Consider the following 15,812-nt stretch of genomic DNA (forward strand, 5'->3'; position numbering starts at 1 on the left):
TGTATAAATCAAAACACCAACTGGCACCAAAATATTTATCAAATCTTAGTGTGCCTACAAGTAGTAAACAATCGTACAATACTCGACTTTCATCATCGGATAATTTTATTGTCCCTAAATCAAATACAGAATTATACAAATCAAGTTTTTCTTTTAGTGGTCCAAAAGTGTGGAATTCATTGTCCAGTGAAATTAAAAAATTAAAAAGTATTTCTGCATTTAAAAACTCTTACAAGTCATTTTATTTTGATAAGTGTTAACTTTTTAAGTTAAGCCACAATTTATACCATAGGTGGTGTTGTTATATTACTTTCTATACGTCTATTCTTTACATGTGTGTAATAGTAGATTAATTATATTTTATTCATATTGTTAACATTGTATGTATAAATAGAGAGCCTTATTGAAAATTGGTTTAATCCAAATAAGTTACTCTCTTTAAATAAAGCTATTATTATTATTATTATTATTAACTAAGGTTTGATTGTAATGTAATGCCCAAGTACTTAGCAGATGTAACAGTTTCTAGTATATGATTGTGTAGAGTGTAATTATGTTGTAAAGGTTGACGTTTAGTTGTTACAGAGAGAACATTACACTTGTCTGGGTGGAAGGCCATCAGCCAGTCCTCTTCCCATTTTGCAGTTGCGTCAAGGTCAGCTTGCAGTTTTAGGCAGTCACTCTGGGATTTAACTGGCATGAATATGATACTGTCATCAGTAAATAGTATAAGTTTGCTATGTGTAAGGTAGTCTGGAAGGACGTTGATATACGCCAAGAATAATGCAGGACCTAAGACAGTACCTTGAAGAGCTTTTCGATTCCGTTTCATGTTATCTGTAGTTCACTGAATTTAGGGTGTGAACTGATGCCTTTGTTTGGTATTGGGTCATCTGTTTACTGGGTAAATACAGATTGAAACTGTTCGTTTATAAGACTTGCTTTCTCTGTAGCGTCTGTAATGATGTTGCCGTCTTTCTTTAGTGCAGAGATACCATATTTGTCAGTTCTTATTGACTTGATGTATTGAAAGTGTTTTTTTAGGTTTGCTCTGATTTTGTATTTGAATGTCTGGTGCATTAATGGGTAGATCACATATAAATTTTTTAATATATTCCCAGTAGGCTTTCCTTTGATCTTTTTGTACCTCAGCTTTCATCTTTTTATATTTCTCAGTATATTCGCTGTTTTTTTCGCTTTTTGAAAAGTTTGTTTTTCTTGTTAATTTGACGTCTTAATTTATCAGATATCCACAATAATCGATGTTTGTTTCGTAGGATCTTTGATGGAATATGTTTTTCGACAGAGCTGTTTACAGTTGAAAAGAATAATGTTCAAAATACAGTCATAATGTATCAACAAATTAGTAAACAAGAATGTGTCCATAGTACACTGATGCCCCACTCGCACTATCATTTTACATGTTCACTGGACCGTAAAATTGGGGTCAATACTTTAATTTGGCATTAAAATTAGAAAGATCATATCAGAGGTAAAATGTGTACTAAGTTTCAAGTTGATTGGACTTCCAACTTCATCAAAAACTACCTTGACCAAAAACTTTAACCTGAGCTTCACACTATCTTTTTCTTTGTTCAGTGGACCATGAAATTTGGGTCAATACTTTAATTTGACATTAACATTAGAAAGATCATATGATAGGGAACATGTGTACTAAGTTTCAAATTGATTGGACTTCAACTTCATCAAAAACTACCTCGACCAAAAACTTTAACCTGAAGCTGGACGAACGAACGGAGGCACAGACCAGAAAACATAATGCCCCTCTACTATCGTAGGTGGGGCATAAAAATATGTTTAAACATAAATTGTAGGTATAACTTATCATTAAGCGATTTAGTTCGTACCCAATAATTATTGTAGGCTAGTCAATCAATCTTCAGTGAAATCTTGTATGTTTTGAGAGCTGGCGATACATGTCTTTCAAAATACTAGTTCATAAAACAGTGTGCGAGCCAATTCTCATTCACCAAAAGTTCTCTTGTCCAATTGTGAAGCATCAGCAGCAATAAATTTCTAGTTGTAAGAGCGGGCGAGGCGATAAATTTATTTCAAAATACGAGTTTATATAACGGGGGTGAGCGAGCCAATTCTCATTCTTTAAGCCGAAAATTCTTTCACGGTACATTGCTAAGTGTTTGTGTTTGTGTTTTGGTCTGGTTTTTTTTTAATTTATAAGCAAGAGGTCAACTATATTTGTTGTATTGAAGAATTGTTAGAGGTATTGTCTGCCTTGTATGGTTCATCTGACCTTGACCTCATTTTCATGGTTCATTGATCAATGTTTTGTTTTCTTGGTTAATGTTGAGTTTAAGTGACAGTTGTAATGAAGCTTTAAATTAAGGTCTATCAAGATAGTACCAATGATTAGTAAAGAAGGCAAGACAAATATGGACAAGAAATAGTTTTAATGGATGCAACATATAAAACTTCAAAATAGGCCACTCTTTGTTCTATCTGTCTGCAGTAATGTAGGTTACCAGGCAGTTGGTGCATTCATGGTGGAAAGAGAAACAGAGGACAACATAGCAGAGGCTCTTCGGAATTTTGCTACCTGGAATCCGGACTATAAGCCACGTTTCTTTATGTGTGATTTCGACTACCAGGAAATATAAGCATTGGAAAGAACATTTAAGGGTAAATATTTGCATACAACAATCAAGTTCTTGTCGTTATGGTTCCTGTCATCCCCATTTATTTTGTTTTATCTCCCGTTAGAAAGTTATTACACAGGCTGAGTGAGAGGCAACACATTTAACACTATCAATCCAACTAGATCTGCCTGCGTATCGATGCATTCCGCACAGTTAAACGGATAAAGATGTTACTTCTTCGTGGGATTTGTCCTGTCTTAATCCTTTCCAACTCTGGAGAAAACAACATTTAAGTCCTACACTCTGACCTTCACAAATTTTGGTTCAAGATTGCGTACAATTTCATATCATAGAGAACAACCATTTAACACTGATAGGAAAAAGTAAAATCACAAAAATACTGAACTTAGAAGAAATCAATTCGGAAAGTCCATTATCACATGACAAAATCAAATAACAAAACGCATCAAAAACGAATGGACAAGAACTGTCATATTCCTAACTTGGTACAGGCGTTTTCAAATGTAGAAAATGGTAGATTAAACATTCGCACAGTGGAATCAACTATTTTGGGATTCTTATAAATTCTATATATAACTTTTGGACTATTTTAAATCTCGGTCTATTTCTGAAATTTATTCTTGCATACTTTTGATTTTTTTAACCTTGTATCCTAACATTGTCTATGTAAATTTTTTAAATTGTTTTGGATGCACATTGAACGACAAATTTATGTGACGTATAAAAAATATCTGACGTCAGACACTCAAAACAAAAAATGTATTCGTAGATAGTAATGTTTGTGTGTTTTGTTAAATTGTTCCTTTTAAAATTATAATACGAAGATGACTGATGTACCCATATTTTGACTATTTTATTGTGTATTTAACGCATCAGTGTAAATATAACGGAATTTGATAAGACTGTCATTTAAGTGGGAGGGTTAGCGCTATAGAACCAAGTTTTACCGATTGGATGATTTTGACATGTGTGGTTCAACGTATGTAGTAATTCATAATAGAAATATAATAATTATCATAATGATATATAATAGAACAATATCATACTGACGGGATCTTTCAACGTACAGAGTCACGTAATAAGAACAATAGAAATACAAAGAGTCGCATACAGAAAACAAACCGCTACAAACACATTGACGAGATGTATAAGTACCGATCGAGCCACGTCAAACGGATATCACATAAAACCATTCAGCAGTAAAAGTAATATTAATAATAGAACAAAGACAAATGAAAGATCAATAAAACACGTTGTTAAGATGATAAACAACATCAGTACGCAGAAACTATACATGAAGACCATCGTGTATTATTTGAGAAGATGATACGGAATATTTATCAACAAGGTCTAGGTACCTTCCGATGAACTTTTATAGAAAAAGGACGCGAGTTCTTTGACATACCCCTGGTTCATAAACTTTCTACTTTGACACCGATGACGTTTTACAAAGTCTGAGTAGGAGCTGCAAGCTCTTGAATATCGATTAAAGAATGTCATGTAATGAACTGTACATACTTAAAACAAATGTTACGGTAAAATGTGCTTGTAATCACCACCATTCTGTATTTGTTGAAAGGTTTAATTTCAAGCAGAGAGCGTAGCACTCGGCTATATATTGATATCCATTTGACGTGGCTTGGTACTTGTATATCCCGACATTGTTCTTGGATAATATCGTAACTATACTCGTCTTTCATTTCCCTCATGATTGCAGAGCGCAATTATTCAACCGGCATAATTTTTACCACAAGGTGGTGCTCAGAAACTTTGAAGCTCCTGATGATGCAGGTTAGAAATAATTTTTATTTGAAAGCTAATGAAAAATAGATGGAAATAAGATTCTTAATTCTAGAAGATAAATATTATTTTAACAATTGAGGAGCAATCAAAACCAACCTTTCCAATAGAGTGCGGAATTAGGAATTTAATCATTTCAGGGAACTTTTTGCCGCATGATATCATATCCTTTTTTTAGCTGTTATACAAGGCTGACATCTATAGCCACAGGAACTGCTATCAATTTTTCTCTAGTTTGTTTATTCTTCAAGAAATAAATATTTAAATACCACTGGGTTTCTATGGTAAATGCATTACAAATAATTGCGCTCATGTAACCTCGTGTGCCTTTTTTTTATGATACCTATATAACGCGGATTTGTACTTATACATCCTGCAAGATTAAAACTCAATGTTGACTGTTGTGCCCTTATTTTAGACACGTATTGCCTTCATATAAAATAGAAGATATGGTATGAACTCCTTACAAGAGATGAAATGATACAAAAATCTTCAACTATAGGTCACTGTATGGCCTTCAACAACGAGCAAAGCCGATACAGCATAGCCAGCTATAAAATCCTCCGAAATGACAAATGTAAAACAAATATCAAAGAGAAAACTAACAATCTAATTTCTGTTCCAAAAATGAACGAAAAACAAATATGTTACACATCAACAAACGACAACCACTGAATTACTAACTCCTGACTTCGAACAGAACGAACATAAAGAATGTGGGGAGATAACAAACGTCAGCGGGATCCTAACCATCTCTTAACCTTTGACTGTGGTGTAACATAGCAACATGAGAACGAACTATAAAAATCAGTTGAAAAATGCGTAACTCATCAGATGGATAAAAATAGAAATACATCTAATAAAAACAGAGTGGACGAGGACGGGTACTTGTATATATAAACAACATATACAAACAACTTGTATATATAGCTGACTATAAGGTATGGGCTTTGCTCATTTTTGAAGGCCGTACGGTGACTATAGTTGTTAATGTTTGTGTCATTTTGGTCTTTTGTGAATAGTTGTCTCATTGGCAATCATACCACATCTGCTTTTTTTTTTTATATAAAATGACACTATTAAAGTAGTGATCTGAGAATCATCGCAGTTACTGACAGATAGTTCAAAGCCACTAACAGCTAATTAAAAAAATCAAACATCTAAGATTAAAGTTTTGAAATACTAAGGCTGTTCTTCCTAAGGCATAGATTACCTTAGCTGTTTTGGCAAAACTTTTTGGAATTTTGTTCCTCAATGCTCTTCAACGGCATACTTTATTTGTCTTTTTAACTTTTTTGGATTCGAGCGTCACTGATGAGTCTTTTGTAGACAAAACGCGCGTCTGGCGTATGTACTAAATTTAGTCCAGGGGTGCTTTCCATGATGCTGTACGTACAGCTAAACCCCTCGAACCTGAAATGGAACGCGCCGTACCATACGGTTCGTCTTATTGTTTAATTTCCCCGATCCAAGATGGCAGAAAATAGAGTTTAAGAAAATTGTTAACAATTTTTAATTAGATTACAGAAAACATATGATTACACAACCGAGTTATTTTTGGGGGTTTTCATTTATGAAAATGCCGCATATTTGGGATTTTCCAGCCCATTCATAAAAGCTCATTCAAATACACGAATGAAAGTGACAGTATTCTCGTCTGCTTGAGATGCAATAAAAATCGTCTATTTATATCGTTTGTGCACCTTTTTGTTATAAATTTGAGGTGCCCTCGATATGTAAGGATCATTATTTTTTTCAAATTGAATTCTAATTGTTTCATTGTCGTCTGCACTCTACTCATCTGACAACTGCCTCCGGTAGTTTAGACTGAAGTCAATTCATTTGTTTAAATATAAGATAATGAACACTTACAGACAATGCAACCAAAGGACGTATTGAACTATCAATTTAAAGATTACAAGTTTCAATCCCCATGGAATATGATGAATTTTTACCATGAAAGTAAGTATTAATAAGGAAAATCATGTTTATATAAATGATTTATCTCAATATTGACAATTTTTTAAACCATAAGCAAGCTGTGTCCCAAAATTTATTTTCAACCAACTGTTTGTCAAATAATATATGATATTGTCAGATCATACATTGTCATAAACATGATAAGCAAATGATAAGTTTTTGTAAAACAAACAACCTGAAAATTTGAATAAAGTTAAAAGTAAAACGCAAAAATACTGAACTCCGAGGAAAGTCCAAAATCAAAAGTCCAAACGCATCAAGCGAATGGATAACAAAGGTCATATTCCGGACTTGGTACAGGCATTTTCTAATGTAGAAATTAAACCAGTCTGGAGAATCAGGCTAATTGTGTAGCCTGTAACTTGTTGGTTTATCTTTTCAATTTTTTTTTAATTTCAAACCCCTATACAGCTACATGTATATTAAACGAACCCTTTTAGGGGTTAACCGAAAAGTAAATTAAACCCTAGCCCGAAGGCCAAACTCTCCATATTAAATTATAATCCTGGTACATTTGATCTCCATTCAAGTCACAATTTGTAAAAACAAATATAGATTAAAGTATGGTCTTCAACACAGAGTCTTGGCTCAAACTAAACACAAAGTATTAAAATTCAAACAATTTACTGTGCCAAACAACAATGAACAATCCAAAGAGGTCAACCAACGGCCTTGATCCTGTCTATATAAAAAAAACAAGAAACCCCATCAACAAATGACAACCACTGAACGGCAGTATCAGGACAGGAAAAAAAACCCAAATAAACATATACATGTACGCACCATATTTAATTCTTATAATAACATTTCTTTGATAGAATCATATGAAAACACAATTCCTCTCGAGTTTTTATTTTATTTAACTTTATGCACATTATGCACATTGAGCTATTGTAGCTCAATGTAATGTAATGTATTTTCATCATTAATGTTACATTTCTGATTGGAAATTAAATGTTGGTTGATTTTTAAATAACACGATGTTGTTGTAAATGTAAGCCAATCAAAATAACATGCCATATAAATGTAATGTAATTATTCGCATGTGAGAAAAAATAGACATTTTTCTGACACATTTGAATTCGATTTTGTATTGTTATAATAAACTATATTTTTTAATGTGTCTCACCTAAACCACCTCACATTTAAAAATCTGTATCCTTACATTGTAGATCCAGAGCATCTACAACAATTAGTTAATAAGCAGGGCATCTTTTGGATAAAGATAGAGTGAATATCTTAACAGAACAAGAAAGTACAGAAGAAGAAAATATTTTAGTTATTGAACCAAGACGTATGTATAACATTGATGGAGAGATCTATTTGAGATTCTTAATCCTATTTATCTGTCATTCTTGTTCTTGTTGTTGCAATTTCTGTGAAACTCAAAACAAAATTTCATAAATAGATAAGAAAATACTAAGCAGATGTGCATATCAACTTTATTTAAAGGAGTTGCGCTCCTTATACTATTAGACGTGGTATGGTACTTGTCTATCCCAAATTCATGTATTTAGTTTTTAATGAGTGCTTTTAGCACTTTGATTTTATGTTTGCAGTATAATATTGCTTTAAATTACAGAAAACAACATTTATATTAATAAAGCACTTGATTTGTAAAATCTAAACCAGTAGTTATTGCTTTATTTAGAAAAAGAATGAGTTTATACACTGAAAATAGTATACAAATACAGATTGAAATATGAAGAGGACTAGCTGTACTAAAAAACAAACTACCGATATTTCTAATTATTTGCCGTGGGTGGATTTTTTTTATTTCTTTAACTTATCAGAGAGGTTTATTTTGATACAGTTAACTTTTAATTACAGCTTCACCTTTTCGCCATTTTAGCATTTTTGTCAGGTGCTTATTTGGCTGAAATAGCCAATTCACTGAACACAAGTACTATGAATAGAGAAATTGGACTGCCATAGAAATAAATATATATTAATTATTCTGTTTTTTTATTCTTTTTATAATGGTTTGTCATATGAATTGGTAAAACAAAGGATATTAATCCTGCCTTTAAATGCTTATTTTTTCATTGAAAATGATTAAAAAAGACTTAAATTTGCCAATTCTCCCGTAAAAAATGGTGAAAAATAGATGGCGCTGCAAAACTTTTTTTTTTCTGTGAGACAAGCTCTTAAAAATGTTTAATGTTATATGTGTAATTCTCATCGGTTTTTGTCATATGTGTTGACGTCTTTTTTATTATATTTATGTGTTATGGTAAAGAAAATTAATCACCGCCTTCATTTATTAGATTTGATTTTGTTCAACGTAATGAGTACGATATTTTATGTTTGAAGTTAGATTCAAAACAAACCGGACATAGCTGTATTGCTACCTTAGTTTGCTATTAATAAGCATTTAGTTCTAATATAATCTTAAATCAATCCCAATTCTATCTTATTCATTCCAATATGACGTCATTTTTCATTTTTTTTTATGATCTGATTTACAATTTCAAATGAAGTCATTTTTTCAAGTTTCAAATATGACGTCACTTGGCGGTGAAATTTAAACGTATTCGGATGTGCATACTTTTTGTGTTGCAAATGTCTGGTTATGTCGTTTCAACTTTTTAAATGAAATAAAACAACGGTTTAAAATTTTTAGTGGTTTAGATATTAAATCACAATTTATTTCGCTAATGTTCTCTGAAGATACTTTCATACTCCAGAAACTCGGAGAATTATTGGAAAATTTATGTTTTTTTTTGGAAAAAAAAGTTTGATTCCAGTTTTTGGGGGAAAAAAAATGTTTTTGATTCTGATCTTTTGGTCCTCGATGCTATTCATCTTTGTACTTGTATCTGGGCGTAACTAGTAGGTCTTGTATGGACAAAATGCACTTCTGGCGTAATAAAATTTTAACTTATTGCCTTTTGTTGGCTGTTGTTCGTGCGATTCTTTGTCAATTGTGTTCTCCAATTTATTATTATTGTAGTCCTGTAGTGTTGTCATTTTAATGTTAAATTTCAGCCATAAAAGTGCGAGGCCATAAAACCAGGTTTAAACGATCTGAGCGTCACTGATGAGTCTTATGTAGACGAAACGCGCGTCTGGCGTATGAAATTATAATCCTGGTACTTTTGATAACTATTTACACCACTGGGTCGATGCCACTGCTGGTGGACGTTTCGTCCCCGAGGGTATCACCAGCCCAGTAGTCAGCACTTCGGTGTTGACATGAATATCAATTATATGGTCATTTTTATAAATTTTCTGTTTACAAAACTTTGAACTTTTCGAAAAACTAAGGATTTTCTTACCCCACGAGTAGATTACCTTAGCCTTATTTGGCACAACTTTTTGGAATTTTTGGTCCTCAATGCTCTTCAACTTTGTATATGTTTTGGCTTTTTCACTATTTTGATCTGAGCGTCACTGATGAGTCTTATGTAGACGAAACGCGCGTCTGGCGTATGAAATTATAATCCTGGTACTTTTGATAACTATTAACCAACCATTTTTTCCTTTAAAATGACCTGTACCAAGTCAAGAATATGGCCGTTGTTATATTATAGTTCGTTTCGTGTGTGTGTGTGTGTTACATTTTAACGTTGCGTCGTTTGTTTTCTCTTATTTTTTAGTGTAAATTCACATTGCGATAAGACGTGTCACGGTATTTGTCTATCCCAAATTCATGTATTTGGTTTTCATGTTATATTTTTATTCTTGTAGAATTTTGTCCGATGCTCGGTCCGTTTTTGTGTGTGTTACATTTTTAGTGTCATGTCGTTGATCTCTTATATTTAATGCGTTTCCCTCGGTTTTAGTTAGTTACCCCGAAGTTGTTTTTGTCCATGGATTTATGAGTTTTGAAAAGCGGTATACTACTGATGCTTTTATTTACCCTTTATTTCTTTAGTATTTTATTACAACAGTATATCATATTCATTCATAGCAATGCTATGATGAGTTTATTTATCAATCAGTACACATCCAACATCTAATGAATTAAGTGTCAAGACGTCATAAACAGAGAAACATATGAGCTAGTGCAAGCTAAGATACAGGTATTGACAGCTTGTAATGATCTAATTACAGTGTTGAATTGTTTACCTCTTAAAATAAGTTTATGTAAAGGATCGATAAGTTTACTTGGATCGTTTCTGAGTTTCCTGGCACGGTAAACAATATTTCCGCAATTTTGAGGATGTGCTATTCCGTCAAATAAGCTTTCGTCAGGTACAACCAAACATCAAAACTATATCTTTGTAAATTAATGCGACCGTCGTACAAATAAGAGGTTAGGCTAGCTTTCAAACCAGATTAAATCCACCATTTTCTACATAGCAAAATTGTCTGTTACCAGCCTGGAATGTGACACTCGTTTTCCATTCGTTTCTTATGTTTGAGCTTTTGACATTGCCATCTTTGTCTAATTAATAATTATTCATCAAAGGTATCAGGATTATAATTTAATACGCCAGACGCGCGTTTCGTCTAAATCAGACTCATCTGTGACGCTCAGATCAATATATTTGGTCTTTAAAATCTTTGCAATCTTCCAAACTAGTCTGTTATTGTTTGTTTGCACATTGAACGACAAGTCTATGTGCCGTATACAATTTTATGACGTCGGACACACAAATCAATGTTTGTGGTCTGTTAAATTTAAGAAATAATTCTTTCATGTCATGCTCATTTTAACATGGGTAGACATTATATTTGTCGATATTTTACACAGAGCGTTAGCGAGGTGTAAAATGTGGTCAAATATAATGCCTACCCATGTTAAAATGAGCATGACATGAAAGAATTATTTCGATTTTAATAGGACAAATTCAGTATTTGCTTAGATCGAAGCGTACGAAAATATCGTAAAATGATTGGCTGTTCCCGTTTCCTCCACGAGGAGTCTGTAAATTACTTTTCATATTTGATAAGTTTAAAAACTACGAGCAGGGTAAATATATGTTGTTTTATAAAAATATATAATAAAATTTATGCCAGCTGCTTAAATGTATATATTTGAAAGTATTACTATGGAAATAACGTTAATATGAACAGTAGGTTCGTGCGAAGATGTCAAACATATTTTGTGCTCATTAGAACACGGCTTTGTTTAGGGGACGACCATTTAATATGGGGGGGGGGGGAAGGATTTTGAAAATAAATAACTCAGCCTTGATAATCACAAAAATGAATGGTTTGTTCTTTGGTACTTTGAAAATAAATTTCCTGACTTGCTATGTATTGAAAATAAATAACTCAGCAGGTCTTTAGCTTTTTGGGCCTTCAGTTGTTCCAAAACCCTTCAAAAAAAGTTTTGCCTCGCTCCGCTCGTCAAAATAGGTAAATTTGACAGTATTTAATACATGTATATTGGTTTGGAATTAAGATAATTCATTTCATGAAGAAAAGTATAAAATACTATGTATTTGTGTTTCGTTTGTCCTGTCTCGCCATGTATTATCTTAATATGTTTGTATATATTGTCCTCTTGTACACAAGTATGCGTTTTGTTATTAAATTTTTCCATGTAATTATAGACTCTCCGAATTGATTTTCCTCTAAGTTCAGTATTTTTTTTATATTATCCTTCAACCCCGCAAGTTCGTCCACCATCATTGTTTTCATTTATCGCGCATGCGGAAGACCCGTGACGTCACTTACCAGCTGATCAGCGTTCTATATATAGTAAAGAACAACGTGGAAAAGTGAAACCAAAACATGAGATTGAAACAGGTAAATAATCATTAAAATAAAAAAATCTTTGTCAAAACCGCCATTTTTACTAATTCCCTTTTCCATCTATCTTTAAATGGATTTTTTAATAGTAAAACACAGGGGAAATCCCTTCTAAACTGAGTTGCCGGTTTGTTTACATTCCAGTGATCAAGACTGATGACCTATAAAAGTATGTCAGGCCTAGCATACGTAAAAATCGTATCTTACAAATATGAAAATTTTAATGATTTTTTTGCACAGATTATGAAAAATTCGGGAAAAATTATGAATTATCGCTATAAAATGGCTTCTACTGCCGAATGTGATTTTTCCCACAGCATCATGGCTGCTAAAAAAGATAAGGCTTTGTTAATTCCAGACCAATATTTACAATAGAGGGCTCAAAATCTAGCTGAGAATTTACACTTTACATACAAAGAAATAGATATACACACATACACAATGTTAAAACAAAAAATACAGCAATAAACAAAAGACATCTCATTACATTTCAGGCTAAACCTACCTTCCTCAGAAATGATAAAAAGTACAGGTTGTACAGTCCCACAGCTTTGACAAATGCATATATATCAATAAAGAATAATGAAATGTCACAAAGAAAAGCAGCTCTTCAATTCAATGTCTCAAGGCAAACTCTTCGTGATAGAATCACTGGCAAAATAAGTCCAGATTTTGTCACCTGTCTTTTCGCTTGAAGAGGAGGCACGAATTGTGGAACATGTAAAGTCCATGGCTTCATATGGATATGGGTACACTAGACAAGAAGTTACAGATCTAGCTACTGATTTTGCCCACACAACCAAAATAAAACCAAGGAGTGAAGAATTTACCTTGAGATAGTTTGAGGGTTTCATAAAAAGATGGCCAGAACTTAGAGTGGTGAAACCTAGAAGTTTGGAGATTCTTCGTGCAAAATGTGGTTCTGTTGCTAATGTTGAAAAATACTTTGCAAGCTTAAAGGAAGTCGTCCTAAAATACAATCTTCAAGATAAACCACATCTCATATTTAATGTTGATGAGAAGGGTATAACACTGAATCACAAACCACCTAATGTTGTATCTGGAATTGAATGTAACACATCATCAGTAACATCTGGAAGGTCTAGTACTACCACCATACTTGGATGTGGCAGTGCCTCAGGATTTGCTGTTCCTCCATATTTTGTATTTGAAGGGAAAAGAATGAATAATGAATTGATGAAAGGTTTAACACCTGGTGCTGTTGGTGCAGTATCAGACTCAGGATGGTCCAATACCAACATATTCAGACAATATTTAACAGATCATTTTCTTAAATACATCCCTGGTAGAAACAATGACAACGTACTTCTTCTCCTCGACGGACATAAATCACATGTAGCAGTTGACATAATTGAATGGGCACAGGAACATCACATCATGATCATTCACGTCTTACCAGCTCATACCTCACATATTTTACAAACTTTGGATGTTGGATGTTATGGGCCGTTGCAGCGTATTTACGATAATGAATGTCACAAAACCATACGTAAAAACTCCTCAGTAATAACCAAATATAATATATGTGAACTAGCCTGCAAAGCATACCAAACAGCACTTTGCCCAGAAAACCTTCAGTCAGCATTTAGAAAGACTGGAATATACCCCTTAGATAAGACTGTCATCAACCAAGATCAACTGAAACCATCAGAGGTATTAACAAGAAATGAGGAATGTAAAGAAACTACAGAGACTACAGATGAACCAAAAACAGATGAGATCCAAATGCAAGAAGTCGAATTAGTCGAAGTTGATATGAAAAGAGAAGTAACAGAAGCTGTGTTGAAAGTGCTGTGACTGTGACTGATGTTGTTGAAGATATGCAAGACCATGATACTGCTGTACCACACTTCTTTGCGGAACGAATAAACAAACTAAAAAAAATGAAGTCCGAAAATGACAAGAAAGAAAGAAAAACACTTGGAAAGATTGTCTCTGGTATGCCAATAACTGAAAGTGAGGTAGCAGAAAAGGTTAAACAGCACGTTGAAAACCAAGGAAAAAATAAACCAAGCAACCAGAGTTGTAAGAAAACTGAAAAACAAAATAAAAAGAATACGTCCACTTCTGCTTCATCACTTACATCAGGACCTAGCCACACTAAACTTGGACCTAGCAACATATCTGATAAACCAGGACCTAGTCACATATACATTGATGATTCCGTGGACTTCAGCGATACAGACGATGAAGACATTCCAGAAGTCGAATTATGCTGTGTGTGTAAACAGTTTACTCCCAATCAAATTAGACTTGGGGTTGGTGTTGAACTTACCAAATGGGTACAGTGTGACAATTATAGGTGCAAGCACTGGACACATCTGAAATATTGTACAGAATTGAGGGCTGTGAGGAAAAATACCAAGTTTTACTGCATGCATTGCAAGGACATGGAATAGACAGGTTTTGCCAAATTTTCTTGTTATTGTTACTTGTTGAAAATTTTATTAATTATTTATTTTTGTTGATTTTTTTCAATACTTACCCTTTTAAATTAACTTTGAACAAAAAATGCGAAAATGCAATGTGTTTGGCCTAACCTGTGTAACGTAACAAGGTTGTACATCCGGTGGACGAACTTGAGGGGCGAAAGTAGAACAGGCATTGATTTCAAGTAAGTGTTCACTTTTGCATTTCCGTTATACTACGGTCTTCTGTTGATTCTTTTTCATGTCAAAGATTATAATTTTATTGAATCTTTATTACTGCAAATTATCGGGAATATACGGGAAACGTAGCTGAAAATGCATCGCGATATTCGTTAGGTGGACGAACTTTGGGGAGTGGAAGATACTTTTGTTGTACCAAACGACGCAATCATTTGGCGTATGACGTCACAGTGATTTTCAACGACATCCAAACTAATAGACGGACACTATATGACAAGGCCTGCAGTTGTCAACACTTCACTTTGGTTTTGACATGAATATCAATTTTTTTGTTTGATTAAATTCCTGTGAACAAAGCTTTGAATTTTTCTGGGATTTTCTGATCTAATTACCTTAGTCGTATTTAGCACAACTTTTTGGAATTTTGGATATTCAATGATCTTCAACTTCGTACTTGTTTGGCTTTTAATATCACTTTTTTATATGAGCGTCACTGATGAGTCTTGTGTAGACGAAACGCGCGTCTGGCGTGCTAAATTATAATCCTGGTACCTTTGATATCTAATTTTTAAAAATATGATTATGAATGTACGATAGGCAAAATAATAAGGGAAATGCTATAAGTAAAGGCAACAGTAGTTTACCGCTGTTCGAAACTCATAAATCGATAGAAAATAACAAATCAGGATTACAAACTAAAACTGAGGGAAACGCATTAAATATAAGAGAAGAACAACGACAAAACATTTATATGTGACACACACAGAAACGAACTAAGCATTTATTATATAATAGACAAAATCCGATGAGTATTTCACCCTAATGTTTGAAATTGACGAATTGAAAGTCATGCACCAACTCACTCCTTGAATGCGACGATTGAATGATGTTATAACAAAGAGGGTAGTATAATTGGCTGCTCGAGATGTTTAAGTACGTAGCCTTGTTAGGTCGAAAAAAGGATTCTAATATATCTGTCGAAAGCATTGTTAATCTTTTTCACCTTATTTTGAATATAGGTATTTACCAATCAATGTGGAAATACTCGCATTCAATTTTGGTG

General features: G+C 33.4%; 1 pseudogene; it reads left to right on the forward strand.

Annotated features, from left to right (window-relative positions):
* Positions 1–12,101: 12,101 nt before the first annotated feature.
* LOC134709467 (uncharacterized) lies at positions 12,102–14,539 on the forward strand (annotated as a pseudogene).
* Positions 14,540–15,812: the final 1,273 nt, after the last annotated feature.

This window comes from Mytilus trossulus, chromosome 3, assembly GCF_036588685.1.
Source record: "Mytilus trossulus isolate FHL-02 chromosome 3, PNRI_Mtr1.1.1.hap1, whole genome shotgun sequence".
NCBI lineage: Eukaryota > Metazoa > Mollusca > Bivalvia > Mytilida > Mytilidae > Mytilus > Mytilus trossulus.